This window comes from Gavia stellata, unplaced genomic scaffold (assembly GCF_030936135.1).
Source record: "Gavia stellata isolate bGavSte3 unplaced genomic scaffold, bGavSte3.hap2 HAP2_SCAFFOLD_52, whole genome shotgun sequence".
NCBI lineage: Eukaryota > Metazoa > Chordata > Aves > Gaviiformes > Gaviidae > Gavia > Gavia stellata.
The window spans coordinates 926,935-954,795 of record NW_026777025.1 but is presented as its reverse complement, the minus strand read 5'-3'; positions in this window follow the sequence as shown (position 1 = coordinate 954,795).

The following is a 27,861-nucleotide window of genomic DNA, read 5'->3' as shown; positions in this document are numbered from 1 at the left end:
CCGGCTGGAGGTGCTGGAGAGAAGGGGGGCCCTGCCTCCTTCCCTCGGGCCACCCCTCGGGTTTGCTCGCGGGGTGGGTGCGCGGGGGCCAGAAGCCCCAGTTCACGTCCCAGGTATGAAATTCATGTCTGATTTACTTCATTTAGTTGCTGACAGCTGCGGTTCTAGTTGGCAGTCATCAGTTCTGAAGGATCCTTCACCCACGTGTGTTTTCGATGCTTGTTTAGTGCTGAAAACGGCTTCAAAAACGTTTGAAACGGAGATCTCGCCAGCTTGTGTTCTGCTGGCACTGGCACTGGACAGGTACGTCTTTGTGTAACACCACCACCCCCAAAAAAAACCCCACTCCCCCCTGAAACTGAAGTCCAGTTCTGGACCCCTTGTGTGCCTTTTAGCGGCGAGTCATTTTCTTTCAGGCGACGCGGATCCAGACGTATATCCTGTGTCACTTCACTGTTGAGCGCACAGGCTTCTTGTAAACCTCAGCTGCTCAGGTCACATCCTCTGTCGGTGTCGGAATAAGAATTTCAGGTAAGACAGATTGACATCTGTGTGCTGCTGGGATTGTATTTGGGAGATCACAGACGGCCTTCAGCTTTGAGGATCAAATTTAACCATGATTCTAAACGAGAAGTAGAAATACCTTGCCCCCCCTCTCCCCGCTTGACCAGCTTCAAAGTTTTTAAGTGAATTGGCCTCTGTATTCCTCATCCCTCTCATGCTGTCGCTGGGTCAAGAGGACTACCCACGGCTGTAAGTTCAGGCGTGTGTCGGAGACTTTGCAGGATTGAGGGCAGGTTGATGAATAGCAAGGAGATGTTTCCTTTGTAAACTTGTGGCTTTTATTCTGAGCTGAATTAAAGTGAGTCATGTTCATGTCTGTCTTTCAAGCCTGGCAGGTGTCCCACAGCTCCAATTCTGGACCAAGTGCTTTCTGGGGAGGATGGCATGGTGGGCTGGTCCTCCGTCCCTGGGAATGACTCTCGGGGGTGGTCCGGTTTTCTAGAGCTGCTGCATTCTTGTGCAGAATTCAGCCCCTGCACGATTCAATCTTGGTTCTGCAGAGCTGGTAATGAGAGGGGTGCCTGGGTCTCTGCTGGTGGGGTGGGTGGGTGCGTGGGTGCTGAGAGCTTGGCTGTGCCTGTGATGTCTCCTTTGCTCTGCCCCTTGCTCACTCGCTGTGCCCTGTTGTACCTCTTCTAGTCTTTGTAAGAATGGTTCTCCTCGGGATAAAGAGAGACTCTTTCTCTCCCCAGGTATTTATAAGGACTGTGCAGTCAAGGCTGTGATCTGTAGTTTTGTTAATTCTGCTCTTTTTACTGCCTGTGACTGTTCTTCCCCCGTGCAGGCGATGGGAAGAGCCGTTGGCATAGCGCTCATGAAGCGGTTTGGGTGGCGGGCTGATCTGCGGGACCCCGATGCAGAGGTCGCGGTGTTTGTCTGCCAGACGGCTGTCGCTGCTCCCAGGATTGCCCCCGATAGCTTTTGGTTTGTTCTCTGCTCCCTTTGCACTCAGGACCGTGGCCTCTCCCCTGTTTGTCTTTCTGCTGCTGAGTTTAACTAGAAACCGTATGGTAACTCTGAGCAAAGCTTTTCGGTAGCTACCGTGTGCGTAGTGCCTTCCAGAGCACTGAAATAAATAGCAGAAGGGCCAGCATGGAAAAGCTGTAGTGGTCATATTGGCCGTTGAAAACATGTGACAATGCCTAGTGAATCGTTTTCTGCAGGTATTCCTAATTATGTGTCAGTTATGTCTGTTAATTTTTGCCACCTGAGGATGTGAAGGTACTTTGTTAAATTAAATGAGGTCTTCTGCCATGACAGCGAGGCAGACTTTACGAACAAGGAGTGCTCTGTGCGGAGGTGACAATGAGTCTTCGGTCTCGTGCCTTCAGGATACAAGATAGCTGACATTTTGTGACTTCTTTTTGGTTAGAATTGTTCTCTTCAAAGTCAGTTGATCACTTTCTGGGGCAGTGTGTGAATTTGGATATTATTTGGGTTTTACTGTAGCTGAATAATTACCCCTTAGGCTCTTTGGTTGTGGAGTGGTAGTTTGTTGTGTGCCTGCAGAACAGCCTGAGGCAGATTGGTTTCATCCACTTCCTGCTAAATAGCTGTTTTGGAAACTGCCTGTTAGTTACTACAAAGTGATTGAGGAGAACTTCATGTATACATTACGTAACTTTTTACACACATGCGCGCGCACACGTGCAGGCATGTGTATATATCCACCTGTGTAAGTGTGTATGCTGTGAGCTTACAGGTTGAGAGGTTTAGGAAAAAGAGTAGTAAACTGCTGCGTACAGAAGAATGTTTGATTTGTGGCGAGAATTTTATCTACAAATGTCTTTTACCCTTTAGGATGGCGCCAGGAGTTGCTGCAGTAGGAAGAAAAGGTGTCTATAACCACCTCTGTGATCTGTGGGCAGCTGGAATAACTGCTATAGAGCTTGCTAAGCTTCATTCTCCAATGTTTGACCTACATCCAGTGAGGTTAGCAAGAGGTTAAAGCGCGGTGTGTAAGTACAGCTCCCCAAATCATCCATCTGGAGTAGTGGCTACATGGGTGCTTGTGGTGTTTGGGGGTACTGCAAGGGTATTGGGTTGTAAGTGTTCTGGATGTACGTGACAGAAATTGTGACAACTCCTTTTGGTGCATAAATGCACCATGTTGTCCTGGTAGCATCTCTTAAACGGATGGACTTCTTCCTGCCAACTAAACAATGTATTCAAAATTCATGTCAGGTATGTACTGCCATGTAAACCACAGAAATACTGTTGGTTTTTTTAGAGCGCTTTTGCTAATGATGAAAAGGAACTGCCAGCCTCCTGAATTAAAGGACAAAATGAAATGGCAAGTACTTTTCTGTTTCAGTAGATAATGATCATGTATTTTACTGGGCAATTGATTCTCATGTTTACCACTTCCTTTTACAGGTCCAATAGTTTCCATCATTCTGTGAAAACGGTACTTAGGAAAAAATGCTAAAAAAAGACCGACAGCTGAAAAGTTACTACAGGTATAAATTTATGCATGGGATTTTTTTAAAGTTCTAAAATTAAAATGTGCTTAATATGAGTGGTTGGAATTTTAATCTGTGTTTTTCCTTCTGTCTTTCAGCATCCTTTTTGTTACCCAGCCATTAAATCCAAGTCTTGCTATTGAACTTTTGGATAAAATGAATAATCCTGAGCATTCCACTTACCGTGATTTTGATGACGATGATCCTGAGGTAGGAATGAATCAGATTAAGTTTTCATTTGCCGACAAAACTAAATGCTTATGATTTCTTGAGCCACAGAATGTTTTGTGGCCTGGGAACAGGCTCAAGGGTTGCTTTTACTTTTGGTTGTGCTGCTCTGTCACATGTACAGGCCCTTAGCAAAACTCATTATATTTGGGGGAGAGACGCTCAAAGAGAGAGAGAGATGAAAACACTTTAAAATTTTGTTTGCGGTTGTCCTTCAACAATTTTGCAGCAGTATGTGTGGACTGCTTCTCCAGTCCCGAGTTCTGTCGTGCATTCTGCTTTCTGTTTCTTTGTGGAATTATGTTTCCATTCATCTGCAAAACAAGCATTCATAAAAATCGTGTTCTACCTCTGCAGAACTTGTTCTTTTGTTCCTCATTTGCTTTCTTATGAGAAGGAGAGAACGATCCTGTAGTTGTTTTTGTCAAGCGGTTTGGTATGTGTTTCTTGCAGATTCTATTTTCTCTCTTGGAAGAGTCTGAAACTCCATTTCACCTACGGTTTTGTCAAAGACAAAGTTTCTGACTTTCTGCTTTAACAGCTGGGAAGAAACAGCACGCTTATGTAAGATGATAAGCGGTGCAGGACTGAAGTGTTTCATAAACAAGAGAAAACAGATATTCTGTTACTGCATCCTGTCTTCATACTTAACTGTATGTTAGTGAAGACTTTCCAACTATCAATACCGTTAAACGGAAAGGGCAAAAAGGAAATGTTATCTTGATACCAAAGACTCAAACAAATTAGTTAGCATACAAAAAACCCAGATCCCTTTGTGCAAACTTTGTACAGATGAGTTAAGATGATACTGCTACTGCGTTGCACAAACTGAAATATGCATTAGTTTTCCCGGAAACAGGCTGGCTGTGGCGATTAGCTCTATTGGGTTATGTTAATGTTGTCTACCTGGAGACAAAAGTAGACCTAGCACCTGATATAGCCTCTGGGTCTCCTGATAATGGCCGATATGCAAACTTGAGACTTGGCCAAACAGCCAAGTCAGTGAAATGCCCCAAATGGGTGCCCTAAGGCTGACCTACCTCATTATAATGTTAAAAACCACACCTCCTAGCTAGAAAAGCCCCCAACCCAAATAAGCCCCCTACTCTCTGGGCATGCGTAGTGAATTAAAAGAGAACTGTATCTTTAAGATGCAGTAAGAAAGATCCTAACCAATAGTTAGCTACGGGGTGGGACCAGAAGGCGTAACTAACTTTGTTAACTGTTTAAATACCTTTCATGATTTCAAGCCGGTGTGCATGCTAGGAGGAAGGATCCCCCATGCACCCAGCGCTGCAATAAACCAATGTCGGCTTTCTAAACTATCATTTGGTTTGGAGAGTTTTCTTGGTTACGATTTTCGGTAACAATCTTAGCAAAGATAAATGCTGGCCAGCATTGTCTTTACTTGCTCAAATCCAGTGTTTTAAAAACCCTTGTCTTGAAGTTAAAGACACTCTACAGATAAAACGTCTCCAAATAATTCTAACTTTCATGTACAAAAACGTACATGCAGTCTTTATTTTTAGCTTCCGCTTGATTTCTGTCTGTCTTTGTTGCTATTATGCTAAAGAAACCTGCTAAAAACCAGGTACACAATACTGGGTTGCAAGTGAATATATTTTGGTATTGAAGTATTTTATTGTTCACTTCTAGCCTCTGGTAGTGCCTCATAGGATTCATTTGAGAAGTAGAAATGGGAGAGAAGAAAAGACATGCTCTGAAATAAACTGTAAGCATATGACAACATTAAATATTCTTAAAATAATCATTGATATTCACTTATTTCAACTCGTATTCTGCATAGCTGACGTATATAGAAACAGTTTTAGTGATATTCAGGAAAAGAAAAACTACGCTGTTTCACTTACGGATATAGTTTCTAGATGACTATGCAAAAGAAACATTAGTGTAAAACATTTGAATACCCCTTTTGTCAGCACTTCAGCAAATCTCACTATTGCTTCACCTTAACTGAACAGGACACAACCTGAGCTCTTCTGAGAGCTGGTTGGTATCGCTTCATACGCCACTGCAGCAGGGATATTCGGAGTGATGCCAGATTGTGCTAGGTAGCAGAATGGCAGAGGAAGATTTTTCTGCCTTAATTTAGTCTCTTGTTGTGGTTTTTGCTTTTGAACTGAAACAGTCCTGTAGAAATCAGGAAAGGAGGTGGCTGATCCCTGGCCATTAAAAGCAGACTCCATCCCCCAAACTGAGGTCATTCTTTTGCTTGAATTAAATCAGAGCAATCCTTGGAGCTTTAGTTGTCTTTTCTGAAGCTAAAATTGTGGGAAGGAGTGTTGAAGAGTGTCTGCCAAAGAGCTTTCCTAGAAGATGCGATAAGCTGTCTCCAAACTTCATTCACGGCTCTTTAGTGCTATTGAATCACCCCAAAGAACGTGTTTTCTCTAAATTACATCTGTATTGTCGCTCTAAAGAGGGCACTTGATGGCCTTGTTTGCTGAATGGTTTTCCTCATCCTTCTAATGAGTAAGTAGGTGGGGCAAGTGGCGATTGTGCTGCCTTTGTGACAGAAGAGTACTTTCTGTGCCCCTTAGTTTCCAGCAGGCACAAGTTGGGGGTGTGCCTGTGTCAGAAGTTTCCATCAGTGGGGCTGTGATGCACTCATTAAACTGGATTTGCCTTTTTGGTTAGCCTTTGGAGCTGAATTTGGTCTAATTACAGTCCAACTTAGATTCTTGTTTTCATTTCTCCTCTGTAGTTGGTCAAGTAAAATTTGGTCCACCGTTGAGGGAAGAGACGGAGCCACATCGTGAGTTTGTGAGTTACAAGCAGCGTGGGCTATGCTCTGCACATTATTCCCTGCAAATGTCTGTGGAGGAGGAGAAATCCAAGATGTGTAGCATACCTCCTTAGCGCTACTGAAGTTGGTAGTGAATTTTTCTGACAAGTAGCATATTGGTCCTGGATCTTTTGGTGCCATTGCACTATATGCAGCAAGACCCCTTCTTTGTGGGCTGTGCCAGGTGTGATGTACGTGCTAAGCAACAGCCCTTGGTCTTGTGGGTTTCCCCTATGCTTTATACCTCATTGCCAAGTATATAATTCCCTTTATTTATAGAGTTATTTTTTTAATTGTAGAATTACAGTGCATATTCAAATGTTTCTCTCCCTTGTGCTTGTATTGACACTTGAGCCACGCCGAGTCTGGCAGTTGATGTATTCTGTGAAGGTGTGTTGCCAATGTTTTCATCCTACGGACCTGTCAGTGCAAGGGGTGTGAGAACTCAAGCAGTGAGGGAAAAGGTGTCTGTGCTGCCTCACGCACGCGATTGCAGCAGCTTCCTCTCTTCTATGGAGACTGTTGCTTTCCACACTTGTGCTCTTGGGCAGTTTCTTCACATTCCTGGATAAAAAAGACACTCCTTTGCTTCCTTACTGCAGACTTCTGTGTTCTCTTTGTTTTTCTAAGGCAGGTGTTGAGGTGAAAAAGTTGGCTTAGTGCATAGGTGGGAGGGACATTGGCTTTGCTCTGAGTTGGTTTTGGGAAGGGTGTGTAGCTGGGAATGTAATTCCTCTTCTGAAGGCTACAAACTACACGTGAGTGGGATTTCTGGCGTAGGTTTCCTTGTACTGCTCTGTCGTTGTACTAAAATCTCCTTCCCGGTGCCTTGTCCTTTGGTAGTGGGTCAGCTGGCTCTGGGTGTATGAGTTTGTACGTGATCTTGCTCTTCCTCAGCAATGGCTGGACAGGTAGTCTGCAGGTTCTAGTGCCCGTTGGAGACAGAGGAGAATAGCTTACCACATCTCACGTAGGACTTAGGCAGTTGTTTCAGCTATGTTATTTAGACCTTGACATGACTGCATGACAACATCATTTCGGAGCCCTGGTTATACAAGTGTTTGTTAAACATTGTAATAAAGTCAGTGTTTCACTGTAAACTCATCACCGTAAACTCCAAAAGATTTTTGAACTGATTCCAAGTTATCCTGGCTTTGCTCCCCTGTTGCATTGTCTGGATTATAAAGAAAATACAATTGGTAGCATCGTATAGTTCAAATTATAATGCTTGGCTCCTTAAGAATTTCATTTATTTCTACAGACACAGACTCATAATTGCAAAGAGATGTTAAGGGAGAAGCTGAAGTTTTAAAAATACTTTTTCCATTTCTTTCTTACTTTATCAGTTACTGACCAAACCAAACCAGTTAGCGGACAACTTCATGGGGCAGAGACGTGTTTTCCTTGCACCTTAGGAACCTGAGTTGCTAAACCGGGGAGAGGGATTTTCTGCAGGGACTAAAGCACCACTTTGGAGAGCACTTCTTCGTCCGGTGTTGTTGGGAGGGAGGAGCAGAGCCTTTTCCTACCTTGTGGGTTAGCAATCAGGGCCTTTGCACTTTGGAATGGCAGAAGCCCTTGCTGCTCCAAGAAGGGACTTGAACGATGCAGATTAATTCTGCTGATAAGGAAATCTCTTAGTATTGTCTGCTCCTGTTGGAGTTTGGGTATTTGAAACCTGTCCAAAGAACTTGCCTCATCTCCCTGCCTGTAGGGAAGATCCCTGATTGCTTGTTTGGATCTTTCTGAAGAGGGCAATTAACTGGTCCACTGCTCGTATCAGAATGAAGCATGCAGTCCTGATCTGTCCTTTCCAGATAAAACAGAGCTATGATTTTGAAAATGATGATGTTGGGGTCTAGAGACCAAAGAAAATCTGTATTTTGTCGTTAGATATAGAACCGATGGACAATTTAAAGTGGCATGTCAAATGCGAACTAGAGCTCTGTTCACAGAATGGCTGTTCCAGCAAAGAGCCTTAGCACAAAGCAGGCTGAGGGAGAAGTTTGTAACAACCTACACGCTCTTTTAAATGCAAGCGGGAGCAAGAGGTGCCTGTCTGTTCCTCCAGCACTAACAGTGTGGATCCCTTTTCCTTACAGCAGTTCTTCTGACCCTTTTGCTTCTGTCTCACTAAAGCATGCTTAAATTTGATGTTTATAAGGCAAAGGACTGGACCGCTGCAGCATGAGGAGTTACTGGTGGTGGTGCACGGAGATGTGGAACTGGCACATACTTGCCTCTAACTGAGGCAGTTTGTCGCTCATTGCCACAGCTCAGGTGGTGAACAATAATCCATTCTTTTGGTGTGACTCGGTAGTGTCTGGTAATGTGACCGTACCCTTCGCTGTGTTTTACCTCCATCCCCAGAACTGGCTTAACATGGTTTGAGTTTCAACTAACAACTTTTTTTTTAGCAAGAAACTTTCCCTTTGTGTCTACCTGGCTTTCAGTCACAATGTAAATAATTTGAGTGTCTTGATCTCTGTCTAACAAACAGCCTGGCAGGAGTGATTTTTGGACGATTCAGAAGAAAAATACTACACTGCAAGATCTAACCTGGTATTTTTCATCTTATACCTTTCTTTGTCAATGTTAGTTCTGTCTTTGTTTTCCCTTTTCAAAGCTCATGTTGTGCCCTGTTGTTGTACTGGTGTTTTCATCTGTGTAAAAACCATTCAGTCAGTATAAGGATGAGTCTAGATGTGGGTTTCTGTAATGTGGGAAGGAATTCTTAGTATGTGCAGTATTGAAAGTATTTAACCCATATTCATGTTTAGTTGAATCATTTGTATAGAAGGGGCTCAATATTAGGCATTCATTCTAATTTGTTTATTTAACTGCCTTGCAAAGCATAACTTGTTAATTTTTTTGAAAGTGATTAAAAATAGAAGAGACAGTCTCTTTGTATTTTTGTCTGGTAGTTCCTTTAAATAGTCCCATGAAAGACTATAAAATTACATAAATGTAAGTCTCTGAATTCTCCAGATGGTAATTATGTGACAGAATGAATATACACTGAACAGCAGTAACAGAAAGTGGGGTCATAAGTGTTTTCAATGGCATTTGGCATCGCTTACAGACTGATACGTTTTTGACATTTTCTTTTACTGCACTGCTAAAAAATTTGGTTCCTAGCATTGCAGTGTAGAAATTACTCTAGAAAGAGAGTTTTCTTATTTCTGTGCTCTTTAGGCACTGTGTAGTTCGAAAAGTAATGCTTTGAAATCTTGGACATCTTCATATACTGTTAAAAAAGTTAAAGAAACGTTCTGTACTAGATGAAGAGCATTATTCTGCTAACTTTCTTTGATTCATGAGATGTTTCATAGAAGTGCAGTGAGGGGAACATGGAAGACTGGGCTGCTTGGGAATGTCTTGGTTTGTTTTTCATGTGGTGTTTTTTGTTTTGGATTTGTTACAAATCTGTAATATAAAAACTCATCTACACGATGTACATAGGTGAGCAGGCACTTCTTTATTGCAGTGCTGGACGCCCAGGGGATCACTCCACCTAGTGTGCGTGCCTAGTTTCTCTGCTACAAAAGTTATATTCAACTAAAGTATACATATTCATCATATTTCATTTCATGAGGTTCAGAGAGGACCCCCTTGCTTTCTAAACTTCTGAGAGAGGAGGCTAGGTGCGGCTGGATCCAGACCTGGGCAACATCCTGCGGCTCTCCAGAGCTAAACAGAGGGTAGGAGCATAGGGCACACAGGGCAGGAATGCCTGGGTGTCCCAGCTTCATCCCCTTGGGGCTGGGGTGCACCGAGGTGGACGGTCTCTTTCTAAAGACCTCCCAAGGAAGGGTTTGTCCTCAACGTCCAGATTCAGCCCCCCATGGGTTTCCCCTGCCCATGCTCCTCTTCCACCTCTCAGCCCTTCAAAGAGTTGAAGGGGTGCTTTTCTCTCTTTGGCCTCAGGACATGCAGCTCAAGCTCGCCCTGGTGCAGAGCATCACCGAGGTCAGCTGCGCCATCCAGGCTGTGGGCGACTGTGGCAGCTTTGAGCTCTCCTTAAAGCGGAAGGCGATGTGGACCTTGCTGGTGAGTACCCGTAGGTGGGGCAGTCGCACGGGGGAGTTTTGGGCTGCACCATCAGACTGGTTTCCCCAGAGGCACGATGGTCTCTGGGCTTCGTGCGAGCTCTGGAGCTGTGTCCGGAGCTGGTGGGGCCCTTGAGTGCTGGTGCTGGGTGGCTGTGGCTGGGGAGCAGGGTCCCTCCTGCGGTGCCTTTGGGGATGCGTGGGGGTGATGGGGCAGTGTCTGCCCAGACCTGGCAGCAGAGCCTGTCCCCAGGGGAGGCGGGAGGGCTGTCCCATGCCCCGGCCAACTCTGTGCTTCTCTCTCTGGGACTTGCAGGACTGGATCAAGGGGGAGCCCTGGGACTCCCTGGTGTATGGAGTGTTCCAGGCCCTGGAGGAGTTGAGGTGAGGTCTGTTCCCCAGGCTCTGGGGACTTCTAGTGTGCCCCATCCCAGCTGTCTGGGGCAGCCCCAGTGGCCTTGAGCATGGAGCTGGGAGCTGCTGGGGCTGTGGAGTGGGAGGGTGTCCCCCATGTCGGGTGTCTCCCCCAGGAAGGGAGCCCCCAGGGTTCCTTAACCTGGGGGCGGGGGTTTGCCTGCTGCCTGGGAGGAGGCAGGAATTGCTGGTGCTGAAGGCAGTGCTCGCTGGCATGGGCTGGGGGTGTTGGATTTGGGGCCCTCGATTAGGAGGAACCCAGCTGTGGTCTAAGCCACTCTGGAGAGGGCTAGTAAATCCTCTTTCTGTTTTCTTTTTTCCTCTGGCCAGCAAGCTGAGGCCACTTCTGAGCAGGGAGGAAAATCGCAAGCTGCTGTCAGTGTGCTGCCAGACTGTCTTGTCCTGTCCTTCCGAGGACTGGATGAACAAGGTCAGGAAGACAGTGAGGGCAGCTGTGAACACGCAGGTACCCACCAGCCAGTGCCTGCCCACCCCTGGGTCAGGGTCCCACCTCAGTGCGCCCCGGCAGCCCCCCAGCTCTGCTTTCCTGCTTTCAGCTTCTGCACATGAGATGCATGGAAGATCTGGGCCATCTCCTAGAAACTCTTCTGGAGGCAGAGGAGACCTCTGCCTGCTTTGATGACGTGGTCCATGTGAGTGGCCATGGTGCAACAGGGAAAGTGTCGTGGGGACAGAGAGTGGAGGCATTAGAGGGTGTTAGGAGGTGGATACCTTTCCTACGGGAAAGTGGGGCTTTGGCTCCTCGCTCTGAGGCTGTGCATCTGGCTGGAGCAAGGGGCTGAGCTGGGGGACGGGAGCGCAGGCCAGGCAGGGAAGTGGGCCCTGATTTAGGCAAAGCCAAGAGCCAGCCCTGAGCTGGGTGAGAGCAGCCTGGGGGAAGGCTGGAGTGGGGAGGTGCCGTCAGGGAAGCAACAGTGGGCTCAGGGCAGAGGTGGCTGGAGAGAGCGAGGTGGTGGAGGCTGCAGTGCCAGTGCTTAGTGGGGCTGGGGGCCGTGCTGGGAAGGGGCCAGAGAAGGAGGGAGTTGGAGAGGGACCTCAGGGAGAGAAAGATGCCTGTTGCGAGAGAGATGCACCCTGCCTCAGGTCCTGAAGGGCTGGCTCACCTCAGCCAAAGAATGGGAGCGGGAGAGAGCCCTGCAGGTTTGCGTCCATGTGCTGGGAGCTTGCAAGGAGCAACGTGAGCTTATGGTGAGTAAAGCCCCCCTGCATGCCCTGGTGCCCCCTTCCCACCATCTGTGTCCCCCAGAAGGGAGCCCTGCCCAACTGGGTGCTGGGTTTGGGGGCTCCTGGGGGATGGAGCTGCTAGGAGCAGAGGCTGCTGAAACCCTGAAACCCCAGCAAATGGTTCCAGGAGGAGGAGGGCTCTTTCCAGCCCAGGATTTCTCAGCAGGGAATTCCTGCTGCACCGAGTTCAGGAGGGCCCTGGGTTTCCCTGTGGCCTTCACTGCCATCCCTTGGGTTCTCCTTTGCAGTATCTGGGGTCAGCGGTTGGGTTTCTGTAGACGTGACTCGTCTTTTTTCCTGGTGTTTGCTCCAGCCAGGACCATGGAGGTGGTGCCTCAGGCAGATGAGATCAGGTGCTTTGGTGAGGAGCTGAACAGCCCAGACACGGAGACTGTGGTGGAGACCTGTACCAAAATAGCAAAGGTAACTGGCCCCAAAAGACCGGGGTGGGGGCCCAGCTCCTGGGCTCCTGCACGTCTCCCTGCTCCCCTCCAGAGTCTCTCACTGTCTCCAGAGCAAGCTGTCCAGGATGGCTGTTGTTAGCAAGTAGCAGGAGGCTTTGAGACAAGACTGTCCTTTAGACACACTGGAGCAGATACCGTGATGTGTGTATGTGCGTTCGCACATGTGTGAGTGCTCTTGTCAGAATACAAATTTGGTATATGAGCCAACGACGTGGGGGGAGACACTTCCAAATCGGTTAGCTGTGTCAGATGTAAACAGCACTGTATGCACAGCAGGAGGAAAAAGTGATTGCCCCCTCTACGATTGCCTGACTAACAGTCCCGTCAAGTTTCCTTTCCTTGCCGAATTGCTGGAGCAGAGCTGTGACGTGGTCTCTCCTGTTCCTGACTTCTCTCCAGGCTGTTTGCAAATGCATCCTTCCAGCACAGGCTACAGACTTTCTGAGTGCTGTCCTGGACAGCTTGCTGCATGTCAGATCTGCGTGTGTGAAGGCAGTATGGAAGTGGGTGTTCCATCTTCCTGGTGGAATGCAGGAAGGAAATAGTCCAGGAGGCAAAGGAGACCTTTTTCCCATTTGACTTTGTCTTTTCTCCTGTTGGCTGTTGCACGACACCCTGTGCAGTTGGCATGGGCTCAAGAAACACTGCCTGTGTGCCGAGCCGAGGGACTGCCGATGCTCTGAGTCGTGCATTGGCAACTGCTGCTGGGGTCTGCTCCAGCTGGTGACAGGGATGTGGGCCCGTCTTGTCCAAAGTCTTCCGTTGTCCAGGTCCTTCCCACGAGTGACGCACTGGGAGGCACCGACCTTGCCGTTCCTCCCCTTCCTCCGGGGTCACTGTCAGTCCTCCCTGCCCTGGGACCTGCTTCACTTTGCTCTTTCCTCACTTCTCCCCAATTCCCCCTATCCTGAGCTTTGCTGGGCACACCAGGTTTTCCATAGGTTGCATACTTGTTCATTGCTCTCATTGCTTTCCCCGACTGTGGTGTTTCCCAGCCTGCGAGGTGCCCTTCCTTTAGCCACCAGTTGCTGCCTGTTTGTAGCCTGGGAGCCTCTGGCCTCGTGCTGTGCCTGCCCTTTCAAGGCTCCTGTTCTCCTCCTCCGTTCCTGCTCTCCTGCGCTCCATTTGGGCTCCAGGGCCAGCAGCAGCTCGCTCAGCCCAGACTAACTCCGTGGCTGTCCACCGCTGACAAAGGCCGGTCGCAGTGACAGCAGCCACGGGTAGCAGCCCACAGGATCGCGCCCAGCTGAGCTAAAGCTCACCCAGCCGTTAAGCCACTGCCATTACAGCCAGGGCAGGGTGTCCCTGTGCCGTCCCTGCGCCGTCCCTGCAGAGCCCGCGGCCGCTCTGGGCAGCGGGAGTGCCGCATCCGTGGGCTGTGGGGTCACCCCTTGCTGCTTCCCCAGGCGCAGGGCAGGTTCTGTCTGCACCACGGGCCAGAGGTAGGCAGCTGTGGGAGAAGCTGGGATCTTCCACGGATGAGGGACCTGGCTGCCTATTTGTCCTTATCATGGCCACGGCTTCTAGCTGTGAAAGGCTCAAGCAAACACTCCTTCCTTCAGGGGAAGGTCCTCTGTGTGGGGAAGGGGTTGGCGCTTTGGGAAAGGAGGGTAGAGGCAAGGAGAAGTGTCCCCGGAGAACTGGGTTCCTCTGGAAGGAGTCACGAGCCCTTGCAGAGGCCCTGCAAGGCATCTTCAGGGTCTCAAAGAGCGTGTTTGGTTTTGCTCTTGCATCGCTACAGACACGTGGGGAGAGTTAGTCAAGCGTTGGGTGTGAAATGTGTCCGTGTTCTCTGTGTGCACAATGGCACGCAGCTGCTCATACGGTGCCCAGGGACATGCCATGACTGAGTCTGCCCGTGTGAGTGCACGCATGTCTGTGTGTGCGTGTGCGCGCACAATTGCTAAGAGCACGCTCGGCTCCAGACGTGAGCCAGGATCAGGCAGGGTGGAAGGGGTGAGGTTTCGAGCTAGGTCTGGACTCTGTGTCACGGGAGCAGGCACTGCTCATATGCTGAATGACTGTGTCTGGGCCCCGCAGGAGGGGGTAAAGGATGCACCGAGCCCTTCTTTCTCCTCTTCTTCCATTCAGGTGCCAAAAATCCTGAACACCCTTTACACCTGCATGCAGCAGAGCACCCACAGGCCCTTACCCAATAATGACCAAAAATGGCTCTTCACATCAGTTTTCTGTATGTTCAGGTTAGTTCTTTCAGTCAGACACAGAAATCAGAAGTGATTTCTTCTTCTTTCCCTGAAGTAATCAGTCTTTTAAGTAGTTACTGCTAAACAATGCGGAAGCTACCAAAAGAAGTTGAAGCAGGTACTTTCCTCCTCACAAGCAGCATATCATTGAAGTGCTTCCCCTGTTAAATTCTCTTCTCTACTCTAAAGGGTCCCTGTTTTCTCTGCCCCCAAGATAAACTCCAGAGCTATTCATGGGGTTTCAAAGAAAGGCACAGGTAGTTTACCTGCCTTTAAAAAAAAAAAAAAAAGGGCACTCAGAGCTATGAATGGATACTGTTTACTAAACACTGCACAGACAAATTCACCAAAGAGCAAACGTTAATGGGAAAAGCTGGGAGCAGAATGAGAAGCATCACACAACTAAAGCTATCCCAAGCACTTAGGCCTCCATCAAGGACCACAAGCCCTGAGGCTGATGATGGCTGTTGGATGAGCTTCCCTCCCCCAGGTGGAAACACCTCTCACTGCGCTGTGCTCAGACCAAAGAAGGAAAAAGCGATACACTCCCCCACATCTAAAGGCATGCCACTCCTTTCAAAGGTAAATTTTGATTTATTTAGATAAACTGCCTGGCCAGTTTTAGCACCTGCCTCTAGAGTATATTGATTTCATCCACCCCTACCCACAAAAACTTCTGACTGAGTGCTGAGTAATGTGGAGTCAGGTGGACTTAGACAAGCACGTTGCTACCAGGGAACTGTATTTTTAACCTATTTACAAGTATTTGTTGCTTTGAAGCTGCCCGAGGGTCAGCATGCCCTCGCTACTGGAGGTTCTTGCTCTGTGCAGGCACTAAGGAAGACATTTCTGGCCACAGGTTATTTTAAAGCACAGCAGAACATACCGTTTATGACCTCCTGAGAATTATCTCCCAGACAGATCCGGAACAAGGGCAAAACTTGTATATTTAACATGCATTTGGGTTACCTGACTGTTAAACATGTTACAAATCTGTACTATAAAAACTCACCTACACAATGTACGTAGGTGAGCAGACACTTCTTTATTGCAGCGCTGGACGCACAGGGGATCGCTCCACCTGTGTGGGTGCTTAGTTTCACCGCTAGAAGTTATATACAATCAAAGTATACATATTCATCATATTTCCAAGAAACAATTAACATATTCATACAATTTCTGAGAACTCATTAATATATGTAAATGCTCGTGACGCATGCGCCTTCAGGTACAGAGGTGGTCGTCTGACGTCCTCTGGTGGTCGTCCATAGTCTTCCTCATGGTGTCCTTTAGTTGAACCCCATCTTTGCGCATGCTCAGGTTGGTTGCAAAATTCCATTCTTGGAATCATCTTAAGTTTTCCTCGGTTTACTGACCAGGCCTATAACTTACCATTCTCTTGACAAGCAAACCCTATCGATTCACAATGCTACATTGTTCAACAGTTAGTTTATGACTAAATCACAGATAAATCATGCCTAGTTACCTTCATACAGAATATATATAATTTATTTTTTATTAATCGCTCTCTGGATTATACTATTCTATCAATATCCATCCTTAAAATAATCAATGGTTATTTCTATTAATATCTATTGATTGGCATTCTTGATATTCAAATCAAGATGGGAAAGGTAAGGAATTTTCCAAGCAGCATCACTGGTGCCTATCAGGTCACATTGTCACAGGACTCAAACGAAACTTTTCTATTCAATTCTTCATCGTTCCATCTCGTTACTGTTAGTTCCTCAGTATGGAACGGCAACTCCCTGGTGAGGTTCCTATGGTTAATGCTTCTAACTGAAAAATCCTAACATGCATTTGTATTTTATTATTTTATTTATTAATCATATTTAACCTTTCTGTATGATTATATTGGATTATTTTAAAAAATCAGAGTATTTACAACAGATTTGTTTGTTTGTTTTGGCATGAGTTGGCTTGGTGTGACGTGAATCTGCCAATACCATAGTTACTGAGAGCTTAGACTGTCTTACCCGTTCGTGGAAGGATTTTCCTGTATTGCTTGATTATGAAAATGTTTCATAAATTGCGTTGAGATCAGTAGCTTAGATTTCTCTGTACGCGGTTGGAGCACCTCCATCGTGTGCAATTGCTCTGGTTTGGGGAGTGTGGTTTTGGTTTTTCGGTTTGGTTTTCTTTTGTTTTCATCTTTTCAGTTTAATGCTTTTTAAAATCTGCCTTTTTCAGGTTACTTTCAGTGTTTGTCGCATGTCTTGCTAGCCTCGTATCTGGGGGTCTGAGAGACAGCTGAGAACATGTCTCCTAACTGGACTGTCCTTTCCCATCCTTCTTTTGCCCCATGCCGTTCAGTACCCTCTTCAAAAATTATTACTATGATAAAGCTTGTAAAGTACTGTTGTTGTCCCATTCGTGGGAGGGTTTTTAAAGTCAATCGACAGCACTTTCTGTGTTTCACTGCTTTCTTCACAACCTCCTGTGCTCATTGTGAATCAAAGAGGAGAATTCTGGTTTGGTGGCAATGCTTCACCCATTTGTGAGGTTTTTTCCAGTAAGACCTAATCCTTCTGGAAATTAGGAGATCTATTTAGTAGTTGGTTCCTTCTTCTGTTGTGGACCAGCACACACTGATCAGACTTTCTGTCTCTGTCCTTCCCCCACTCCCCGCTCCTGCACTGACAGTATTGGCTTCAGCTATGTTCAGTGAGAAAAGTGATATGTGGATTTTTCAAACGTCATCAAGAGGAAAAGAAGCATAATATATCACCTACTATTGTTGGGGTCTTTCCCATGCTGTTTTACTGGCTTTATAAAATGCCTTATGAGCAACAACTCTTTTGCAGAGCTCCATGTCTCTAAGATCCTGCGCCAAAAAAATCATCAGAAATTGAGACATATTTGGGGCATCATGAGTCATAAAAGGTATACAGTCGAGGCTGGGAGCAAATCTGGGGAGTGAGTGAGGGTATTTTTTCCTATCACCTTGCATTTGGCACAGCTTATGCAGTCACCATGCACATTACCTTTTAAAAACTTGACAGCTACGATGTGGTTACCCTTAAAAAGCATTCTTCTCCTTTTCCTCTTCCCCCTCCCTCTGCAGCTGTGTTCCTGAAACAGCTACCTGGATCTGCCAGAAGGATGGAGAAATTCAGTAAAGGTCTTGTTTGCAGGGAAAATTCCGTGTCCAAACCCCAGTAGCCGTTCATGCAAATGGCAAACAGACAAGAACAAGATAGTACTCCTCTTTGATCTTCTACAAATATACCCCTTTGATTCGTATCTAAAGACAGAATAACAGAATATTGTGCTGTACGTACAGGGCTCTTCTCTTTTTCAGGATAGATCTTTTTTACTTTTTCTGCACCTAGACAACGAGTTTCTGAGGAACTTACTAACTTGAGTACCTTCCGCCGTTTGAGATTGTCTTGCACATTCTGCTTCCTGTCATTTCGAGTTCCTCCTGTTCCTATTCCGGTCATTGCGCTGTGTTTTGGCAGCTGTTTTCTGACAATCATCTCCTTTGCCTCAGGAGCAGCAGAGGTATGCTGGTCTTTAAAAAAAAAAAAAAAAAAGTCTTACCTTCTGTGTATGTAGGTGAGCAGGCACTTCTTTATTGCAGTGCTGGACGCACAGGGGATCGCTCCACCTAGTGTGCGTGCTTAGTTTCTCTGCTACAAAAGTTATATACAATCAAAGTATACATATTCATCATATTTCCAAGAAACAATTAACATATTCATACGATTTCCGAGAAATCGTTAATATAAGTAAATGCTCGTGAGGCATGCACCTTCAGGTACAGAGGTGGTCATCTGACGTCCTCTGGTGGTCGTCCATAGTCTTCCTCATGGTGTCCTTTAGTTGAACCCCATCTTTGCGCATGCTCAGGTTGGTTGCACAATTCCATTCTTGGAATCTTCTTAAGTTTTCCTCGGTTTACTGACCAGGCCTACAACTTATCCTTCTCTTGACAAGCAAATCCTACCTATTCACAGTGCTACATTGTTCATAGCTAGTTTATGATTAAATCGGGGTAGCTCATACCTAGTTACCCTTATACAGAATATATATATATATATATATAACTTTAGATCTTTTAATAATCACTTTCTAGCTTTTAATTTTCTGTCAATTTCCATGCCTATGAATAATCAATGTTTATTTCTATTAATATCTATCGATTGGCATTCTTGATATTCATATAAAGATGGGAGGGTAAGGGGATTTTCAAGCAGCATCACTGGTGCCTATCAGGTCACACTGTCACAGGACTCAAACAACACTTTTCTGTTCAATGCTTCATCATTCCATCTCGTTACTGTTAGTTCCTTAGTATGGAACGGCAACTCCCTGGTGAGGTTCCTATGGTTATTGTTTCTAACAGAACAATCCTAACTTATTTATTTATTAATTAAATTTAACCTTTTCTATATATCATATTTTGATTAAAACCCAGAATATTTACAACAACTCTGTCCTGGGAGGGGGCCAGGGAATCCAGTTTGGACTGGGAATGATCCCAATCTGTCCTGGGAGGGGGCCAGGGGATCCAGTTTGGACTGGGAATGATTCCAGCGTGTCCAGGGAGGGGGCCAGGGGATCCAGTTTGGACTGGGAATGATTCCAGCGTGTCCAGGGAGGGGGCCAGGGGATCCAGTTTTGGACTGGGAATGATCCCAGACTGTCCTGTGAGGGGGCCAGGGCATCCAGTTTGGACTGGGAATGATCCCACTCTGTTGTGGGAAGTGGCCAGCAGATCCAGTTTGACTGGGAATGATCCCAGTCTGTCCTGGGAGGGGGCCATGGGATCCAGTTTGGACTGGGAATGATCCCAGCCTGTCCTGGGAGGGGGCCAGGGGATCCAGTTTGGAGTGGGACAGGGCCCAGTCTGTCCTGGGAGGGGGGCAGGGGATCCAGTTTGGACTGGGAATGATCCTGGCCTGTCCTGGGAGGGGGGCAGGGGATCCAGTATGGACTGGGAATGATCCCAGTCTGTTCTGGGAGGAGGCCAGGGGATCCAGTTTAGACTGGGAATGATCCCAGTCTGTCCTGGGAGGGGGCCAGGGAATCCAGTTTGGACTGGGATTGATCCCAGTCTGTCCTGGGAGGGGGCCAGGGGATCCATTTTGGACTGGGAATGATCCCAGTCTGTCCTGGGAGGGGGCCAGTGTATCCAGTTCGGACTGGGAGTGATTCCAGTCTGTACAGGGGGGGGGGCAGTGTAACCAGTTTGGACTGGGAATGATCCCAGTCTGTCCTGGGAGGGGGCCATGGGATCCAGTTTGGACTGGGAATGATCCCAGTCTGTCCTGGGAGAGGGCCAGCGGATCCAGTTTGGACTGGGACAGAGCCCACGCTGTACTGGGAGGGGCCAGGGCATCCATTTTGGACTGGGAATGATCCCAGTCTATCCTGGGAGGGGGCCAGGGGATACAACTTGGTCTGGGAATGATCCCAGTCTGTCCTGGGAGGGGGCCAGGGGATCCAATTTCGACTGGGACAGGGCCCACTCTGTCCAGGGAGAGGCCCAGGGCATCCAGTTTGGACTGGGAATGATCCCAGTCTGTCCTGGGAGGGGGCCAGGGGATTAAGTTTGGACTGGGACAGGGCCCAGTCTGTCCTGTGAGGGGGCCAGGGGATCCATTTTGCACTGGGAATGATTCTAGTCCATACTGGGAGGAAGCCAGGGTATGCACTTTGGACTGGGAATGATCCCGGTCTGGATTGGGAGGGGGCTATTGGATCCAGTCTGGACTGGGAATGATCCCAGTCTGTACTGGCAGGGTGCCTTGGTATCCAGTTTGGACTGGGACAGGGCCCAGTCTGTCCTGGGAGGGGGCCAGGGAATCCAGTTTGGACTGGGACAGGGCCCAGTCTGTCCTGGGAGGGGGCGAGGGGATTCAGTTTGAAGTGGGAATGATCCCAGTCGGTCTTTGGAGGCGGCCATGGGATACAGTTTGGAGTGGGATAGAGCCCAGTGTGTCCTAGGAGGGGGCCAGGGCATCCAGTTTGGACTGGGAATGATCCCTGTCTGTCCTGGGATGGGGCCAGGTGATCTAGTTTGGACTGGGACAGGGCCCACTCTGTACTGGCAGGGGCCAAGGGATCCAGTTTGCACTGGGACAGGGCCCAGTCTGTCCTGGGAGGGGGCCAGGGGATCCAGTTTGGACTGGGACAGGGCCCACTCTGTCCAGGGAGGGGGCCAGTGTATCCAGTTGGGACTGGGAATGATCCCAGTCTGTCCTAGGAGAGGGCCAGGACATCCAGTTTGGACTGGGACAGGTCCCAGTCTGTCCTGGGACTGTGCCAGGGGATCCAGTTTGGACTGGGACAGGGCCAAGACTGTACGGGGAGGGGGCCAGGGGATCCAGTTTGGACTGGGAATGATCCCAGTCTGGAATGGGAGAGGGGCCAGGGGATCCAGTTTAGACTGGGAATAATCCCACTCTGTCCTGGGAGTGGGCCAGGAGATCCAGTTTGGACTGGGAATGATCCCAGTCTGTCCTGGGAGGGGGGCAGGGGATCCAGTTTGGACTGGGAATGATCCCAGTCTGTCCTGGGAGGGGGCCAGGGGATCCAGCTTGGACTGGGACAGGGCCCATTCTGTACTGGGAGCGGCCAGGGGCTCCAGTTGGAACTGGGAATGACTGCAGTCTGTAATGGGAAGTGTCCAGGGGATCCAGTTTGGACTGGGAATGATCCCAGCCTGTACTGGGAGGGGTCCAGGGGATCCAATTTGGACTGGGACAGTGCCCAGTGTGTCCTGGGAGGGCGCCAGGGAATCATGTTTGGACTGGGAATGGTCGCAGTGTGTCCTGGGAGGGGGCCAGGGGATCCAGTTTCGACTGGGAATTATCCCAGTCTGTCCTGGGAGGGGGCCAGGGGATCCAGTTTGTACTGGGACAGGGCCCAGTGTGTCCTGGGAGTGGGCCAGGGGATCCAGTTGGAACTGGGAATGATTGCAGTCTGTACTGGGAGGGGACCAGGGGCACCAGTTTGGACTGGGACAGGGCCCAGTCTGTCCTGGGAGTGGGCCAGGGGCTCCAGTTGGAAGTGGGGATGATTGCAGTCTGTACTGGGAGGGGACCAGGGGCACCAGTTTGGACTGGGAGAGGGCCCAGTCTGTCGTGGGAGGCGGCAAGGGGGTCCAGTTTGGACAGCGAAGGATCCCGGTCTGTCCTGGGAGGGGGCTAGAGGATCTAGTTTGGACTGGGAATGATTCCAGTCCATACTGGGAGGAGGCCACCGGATCCAGTTTGGAATGGGAATGATCCCAGTCTGGACTGAGAGGTGGCCATTGGATCGAGTTTGGATTGGGAATGATCCCAGTCTGTCCTGGGAGGTTGCCAGGGGATCCAGTTTGGACTGGGTCAGGGCCCAGTCTGTCCTGGGAGGGGGCCAGGGGTTTAAGTTTGGACTGGGACAGGGCCCAGTCTGTCCTGTGAGGGGGCCAGGGGATCCATTTTGGACTGGGAATGATTCTAGTCCATACTGGGAGGAAGCCAGGGTATGCACTTTGGACTGGGAATGATCCCGGTCTGGATTGTGAGGGGGCTATTGGATCCAGTTTGGACTGGGAATGATCCCAGTCTGTCCTGGGAGGGTGCCACGGGATCCAATTTGGACTGGGACAGGGCCCAGTCTGTCCTGGGAGTGGGCCAGGAGATCCAGTTTGGACCGGGAATTATCCCAGTCTGTTCTGGAAGGGGGCCAGGGGATCCAGTTTGGACTGGGACAGGGCCCAGTCTGTCCTGGGAGGGGGCGAGGGGATTCAGTTTGAAGTGGGAATGATCCCAGTCGGTCTTTGGAGGCGGCCATGGGATACAGTTTGGAGTGGGATAGAGCCCAGTCTGTCCTAGGAGGGGGCCAGGGCATCCAGTTTGGACTGGGAATGATCCCTGTCTGTCCTGGGATGGGGCCAGGGGATCCAATTTGGACTGGGACAGGGCCCACTCTGTACTGGCAGGGGCCAAGGGATCCAGTTTGGACTGGGACAGGGCCCAGTCTGTCCTGGGAGAGGGCCAGGGGATCCAGTTTGGACTGGGACAGGGACCAGTCTGTCCTGGGAGGGGGCCAGGGGATCCAGTTTGGAACGGGAAATGATCCCGTTCTAGACTGGGAAGGGGCCAGGTGATCCATTTTGGACTGGGAATGATCCCAGTCTGGAATGGGAGAGGGGCCAGGGGATCCAGTTTAGACTGGGAATAATCCCACTCTGTACTGGGAGGGGGCCAGGGGATCCAGCTTGGACTGGGACAGGGCCCATTCTGTACTGGGAGCGGCCAGGGGCTCCAGTTGGAACTGGGAATGATTGCAGTCTGTAATGGGAAGTGTCCAGGGGATCCAGTTTGGACTGGGAATGATCCCAGCCTGTACTGGGAGGGGTCCAGGGGATCCAATTTGGACTGGGAATGATCCCAGTCTGTCCTGGAAGGGGCCATAGGATCCAGTTTGGTCTGGGACAGGGTGCATTCTGTACTGGGAGGGGCCAGGGGATCCAGTTTGGACTGGGACAGGGCCCACTCTGTACTGGGAGGGGCCAGGGGATCCAGTTTGGATTATGACACGGCCCAGTCTGTCGTGGGAGGGGGCCACGGGGTCCAGTTGGAAATGGGAATGATTGCAGTCTGTACTGGGAGATTGCCAGGGGCTCCAGTTTGGACTGGGACAGGTCCCAGTCTGTCCTGGGAGGGGGCCAGAGGATCCAGTTTGGACTGGGACAGGGCCAAGTCTGTACGGGGAGGGGGCCAGGGGATGCAGTTTGGACTGGGAATGATCCCGGTCTGGACTGGGAGGGGGCCAGGGGATCCAATTTGGACTGGGACAGGGCCCAGTCTGTCCTGGGAGGTGGCCAGGGGATCCAATTTGGACTGGGAGAGGGCCCAGTCTGTCCTTGGAGCGGGTCAGGGGATCCAATTTGGACTGGGAATAATCCCAGTCTGTCCTGGGAGGGGGCCAGGGGATCCAGTTTGGACTGGGAACGATCCCAGTGTGTACTGGGATGGGGCCAGGGCATCCAGTTTGGACTGGGAATGATCTCAGTCTGTCCTGGGAGTGGGCAGGGGATCCAGTTCGGACTGGGAATGATTGCAGTCTGTCCTGGGAGGGGGCCAGCGGATCCTGTTTGGACTGGGACAGGGCCCAGTCTGTTCTGGGAGGGGCCAGGGTATCCAGTTTGGACTGGGAATGATCGCAGTCTGTCCTGGGAGGGGGCCAGGGGATCCAGTTTTGACTTGGACAGGTCCCAGTCTGTCCTGGGAGGGGGCCAGGGGATCCATTTTGGACTGGGACAGGGCCCAGTCTGGAATGGGTGAGGGGCCAGGGGATCCAGTTTGGACTGGCAATTATCCCAGTCTGGACTGGGATGGGGCCAGTGGATCCAGTTTGGACTGGGAATGATCTCAGACTGTCCTGGGAGGGGGCCAGGGGATCCAGTTCGGACTGGGAATGATCCCACTCTGTCCTGGGAGGGGCCATAGGATCCAGTTTGGTCTGGGACAGGGTGCATTCTGTACTGGGAGGGGCCAGGGGATCCAGTTTGGATTGGGACAGGGCCCAGTCTGTCCTGGGACGAAGCCAGGCTATGCACTTTGTTCTGGGAATGATCCCGGTCTGGTCTGGGAGGGGGCCATTGGATCCAGTTTGGACTGGGAATAATCCCACTCTGTACTGGGAGGGGGCCAGGGGATTCAGTTTGGACTGGGAGAGGGCCCACTCTGTACTGGGAGGGGCCAGGGGATCCAGTTTGGACTGGGTATTATCGCAGTCTGTGCTGGGAGGGGGCCAGGGGATCCAGTTTCGACTGGGAATGATCCCAGTCTGTCCCGGGGGAGTGGCCAGGGCATCCCGTTCCGACTGGGACAGCGCCCAGTCTGTCCTGGTAGGTGACACGCGGAAACAAACTTCACAACTCACACAGAGTTATAAAGCTGACATTGGTTTATTGCGGCGCCGGGTGCAAGGGGATTTCTCCTCCTAACATGCACACCGGGTTAAAACCATGACAGGTATTTAAAACAGTTAACAAAGTTAGTTACGCCTCCTGGTAATTAACTATTGGTTAATAATACAACTCCTTAATTAACTATTGGTTAATCCTTTTCTTACTTCATCTGAAAGTTGCAGTTCTCTTTTATTTCACCACGCACGCTCAGGGAGTAGGGGGCTAAATTGGGTTGGGGCTTCTCTAGCTGGGAGGTGTGTTTTTTACTATGAAAATGAGATTATAATGAGACAAGTTAACTCTAGGGCACTATTTTGGCAGTCATTTCTATATTTCTACGATTCGTCCTTGTGCTAATCATTATTGCTAGTTAGCAGAGAGTCAGTGAAGACAATCTTTATCAGCAGAGAGTCAGTGCAGACAGTCTTTATCTCTAATATGTCTAAGTACGGGGTGCAGTTCTTACAAAGTATCTTCTCTGCACTTTTCTTTCTTACTTTTAGCCCTTGTTTCTCACGATGCCCTGTAACATTGTAAAGTTCCCCCAGGATCTAGTAAAAATCCTCCAGGATACTATCTTTTTGAATGTGAGGTATTGTGGTTGGAGTTCTTATTTTTAATTAGCTTAAGCAGGAATGTGTTCATTACTTGTAAAACATGCTCTGGAAGCTAGGCAGTATGCAGAGCTGAAAAGTAAACCCTCATCAGAGAATGTTCTGAGGGCCCCACAAGCTGTACCACGCACTTTTCAGAGTACTAGAAGTTGGGAAACTATTTGTCAAAATCGATGAAATACTGCCCTCTTTGGATTAAATTTGGTCTAGAGGTAGCTGCACTTGCAAGGAAAGAAAAGAGATCTGAAGAAAGAATAAAGGGACAAAAGATGCGGCTTGGCAACTGGGTGAACCTTCTACAGCGGTTGTTCATTGGGGAACCTTCATAATTTCTGAGTGGCAAATACAGTGACCCCCATCAAAGCGAGAGATATGGGTAGCCTGAATAAGAGCAACACGCAATGTACTGGTGTATTTTAGGATAATAGCGTAATGAAAAGAAAGGTGCCATGAAATGCAAGCAGCAGATGGATGCCTGACAGTAAGCAGGCGGTGGTTCTTGGTGTAATTAAGCAATGGAACTTCTTGCTGCTCAGTTTTGTGCATACTAACCTTTTGAAACGTTTAAAACCAAGGAATCCAAGCCCCCAAAAGAAAAGCCCATTGGAGAGCTTTCACACACAAAGACACATTCAGGAAGTATGACACAGGTGCAGTTTCTGCTACTAAGGAAATGGACTGAAATCTAGGACTGCTAGGAAAGACCCGTAACCATATTACGCGCTAGGATAAATGTTTTCTCTCTCTTCTGCCGATCCTGTTGTTTTTATTTCAGCTGAGACTGTTCAGTCTTCTTGACCTCACTTTGTGCATACTTCCCAGTGTTGTCCTCGCCTTCAAGGACAGAAAAACCCACCTTTAAAATACATTCTTCACAAGGGAACAGCAACAGCAAAATCACACATCTCTACTTCCGTTATTAGAAATAAACCAAACCGTTCCTCTGCCTGACCCTCCCTCCTAGCCATTTGCTTCCTGTTTTTCTTGCTCTCTGACAGGCCATTCATGGTTTCAGACAACCTACTCCATAGTCATGTGGTCTCCTTTACAGCTTCTTTAATCTTTTCCTCCAGTCAGGGTGAGAGTCCAGTCCTTCCATGATGTGCCAATGTACCATACGACCGGCCCAGAATTATGTCCTCCAAACACAGCAAATGAAATGAAATATTTAGTATGTGAACGGAACAAAGTCTCTAAGCTTAATTAATATATTCTAATCAGGTGACATAATGTAATCTGTTAATTATTCAGTAAAATGAATTGTAGGGAAAAAAGTAATGGCCTACAGATTTTCTAAAATCCAAACACCATCATTATGCCTCAGAGAACATTCATACAGTGATAGAAGATACTTCTTATGAAAAATTAAATAGTACACAAACAGGAATGCAGCACAGCCATGTGTATTTAGCAACCTTTTTCAAAAGCTGTTCAGCTTGTGATTTTGACTTTTAGAAATGAAAGGCTTAGTCCGTGTGATTTAAGTTGTTAGCCAACAGTGTATATGCCTTCCTGTATTCATGTAGTATTGCCTACTTCTTCAACCCATTAGGCAGCCAGAGGCATATAGTATAGTGTCCTTTTTCAGCACTTACAGTCTGTAACAAGACTGTCCTCCGAGGTTTGTATGACTAAGCTTAAAAAATGTGTTTGTCAGAAAATACTCTTCCACCTAATGAGGCCTTTGTACCTACTGCAGAGAACATACGACAATGTGAGAGAAATGCTATGGAAACATTTGCTGTATACTGAATGTATTGTAGTTAGGAGTACACAGCAACATCACTACACTTCTTCCATTACACTGAAACAGTCGTTTCAACAGAGTAGTCCTTTCCTTTGGTACAACGCCCTGCCTTGCTGCTTATGGTCCTCTTAAGCATATAAACTAACAGAGCGTAATTGACTGCTTTCGCTTTTAACAATTCACTCTCCATACAGCCAGCAAACACACTGCGTTCTAAGGTGCAACGTCCGATTCCCTTTCAGTCAGATGCTTGAAGATAGCTGCAAAGCTGAGGAACTACAGAACAGGAGACCTGGGACATCCAGGAGACAGAAAGGAGGCTTCAGCTGTATGTGTGGGCATGCAGTCACCAGTGAAACACTACGGGTGTGGAGCTTCAGGAGAGCATCTGCTTGGATAAAATGAGTATGTTCAGAGTACCCACGCAACCTTCCTATGAGTGATGCACAGGGGCAGAAAGGATCTAACCGAATACAGGACACTAATCAAAATACAAAATCAAAAAGTTGGTAAGAAAATATCTGTTTACTTATCATTCAGATGCTGGAAAAAGCGCTGGTTATACACTTAGCTAAATTATAATGTTCTCATGTCTTTTATAGGTAATTTCTCAGTACTTACACAGAACAACGTCCACTGTATGTAGCTGAAGTCAGATTAGATTCATTCCTTTCTTTGCTTGCCTTACACTTCTCTGAAGCTGTCTTCTGTGCCTCTCTGCCTTAATCAGATAAACTTCTTAACCTATTCCTATTAACGAGACAGTAGGTTGAGCTTCAAAAGGGAACTTTTGCTGCCTGCTGATTAGATTGCTTTTAGCAAGGGTAGCGTGTTGTGTAACTGAAAAAGCTGGCAGATGACTTGGAAAACAGAATCTTCACTTGAATTCTTAGTGAATGTTTGGGCTCACTGTGTTTGGAAAGCCTTCCTGTTTGTCATTAGTCCTGTGGTTGCCTAAATACTGGAAGATAGTTAATTGTGCATTTCGATGCCGTTGACTACTGTCTTAGCCTTTTGTGTTTTACTTCAAGCTCAGGCTCTGAACACCCAGAGATGCTTAAGAATCTCAGTTTTCATTACGAGGAAATGTTTTTGATCCTTGTGACTGCAGAGGAAAAGCTGAAAAGAAACAAAGA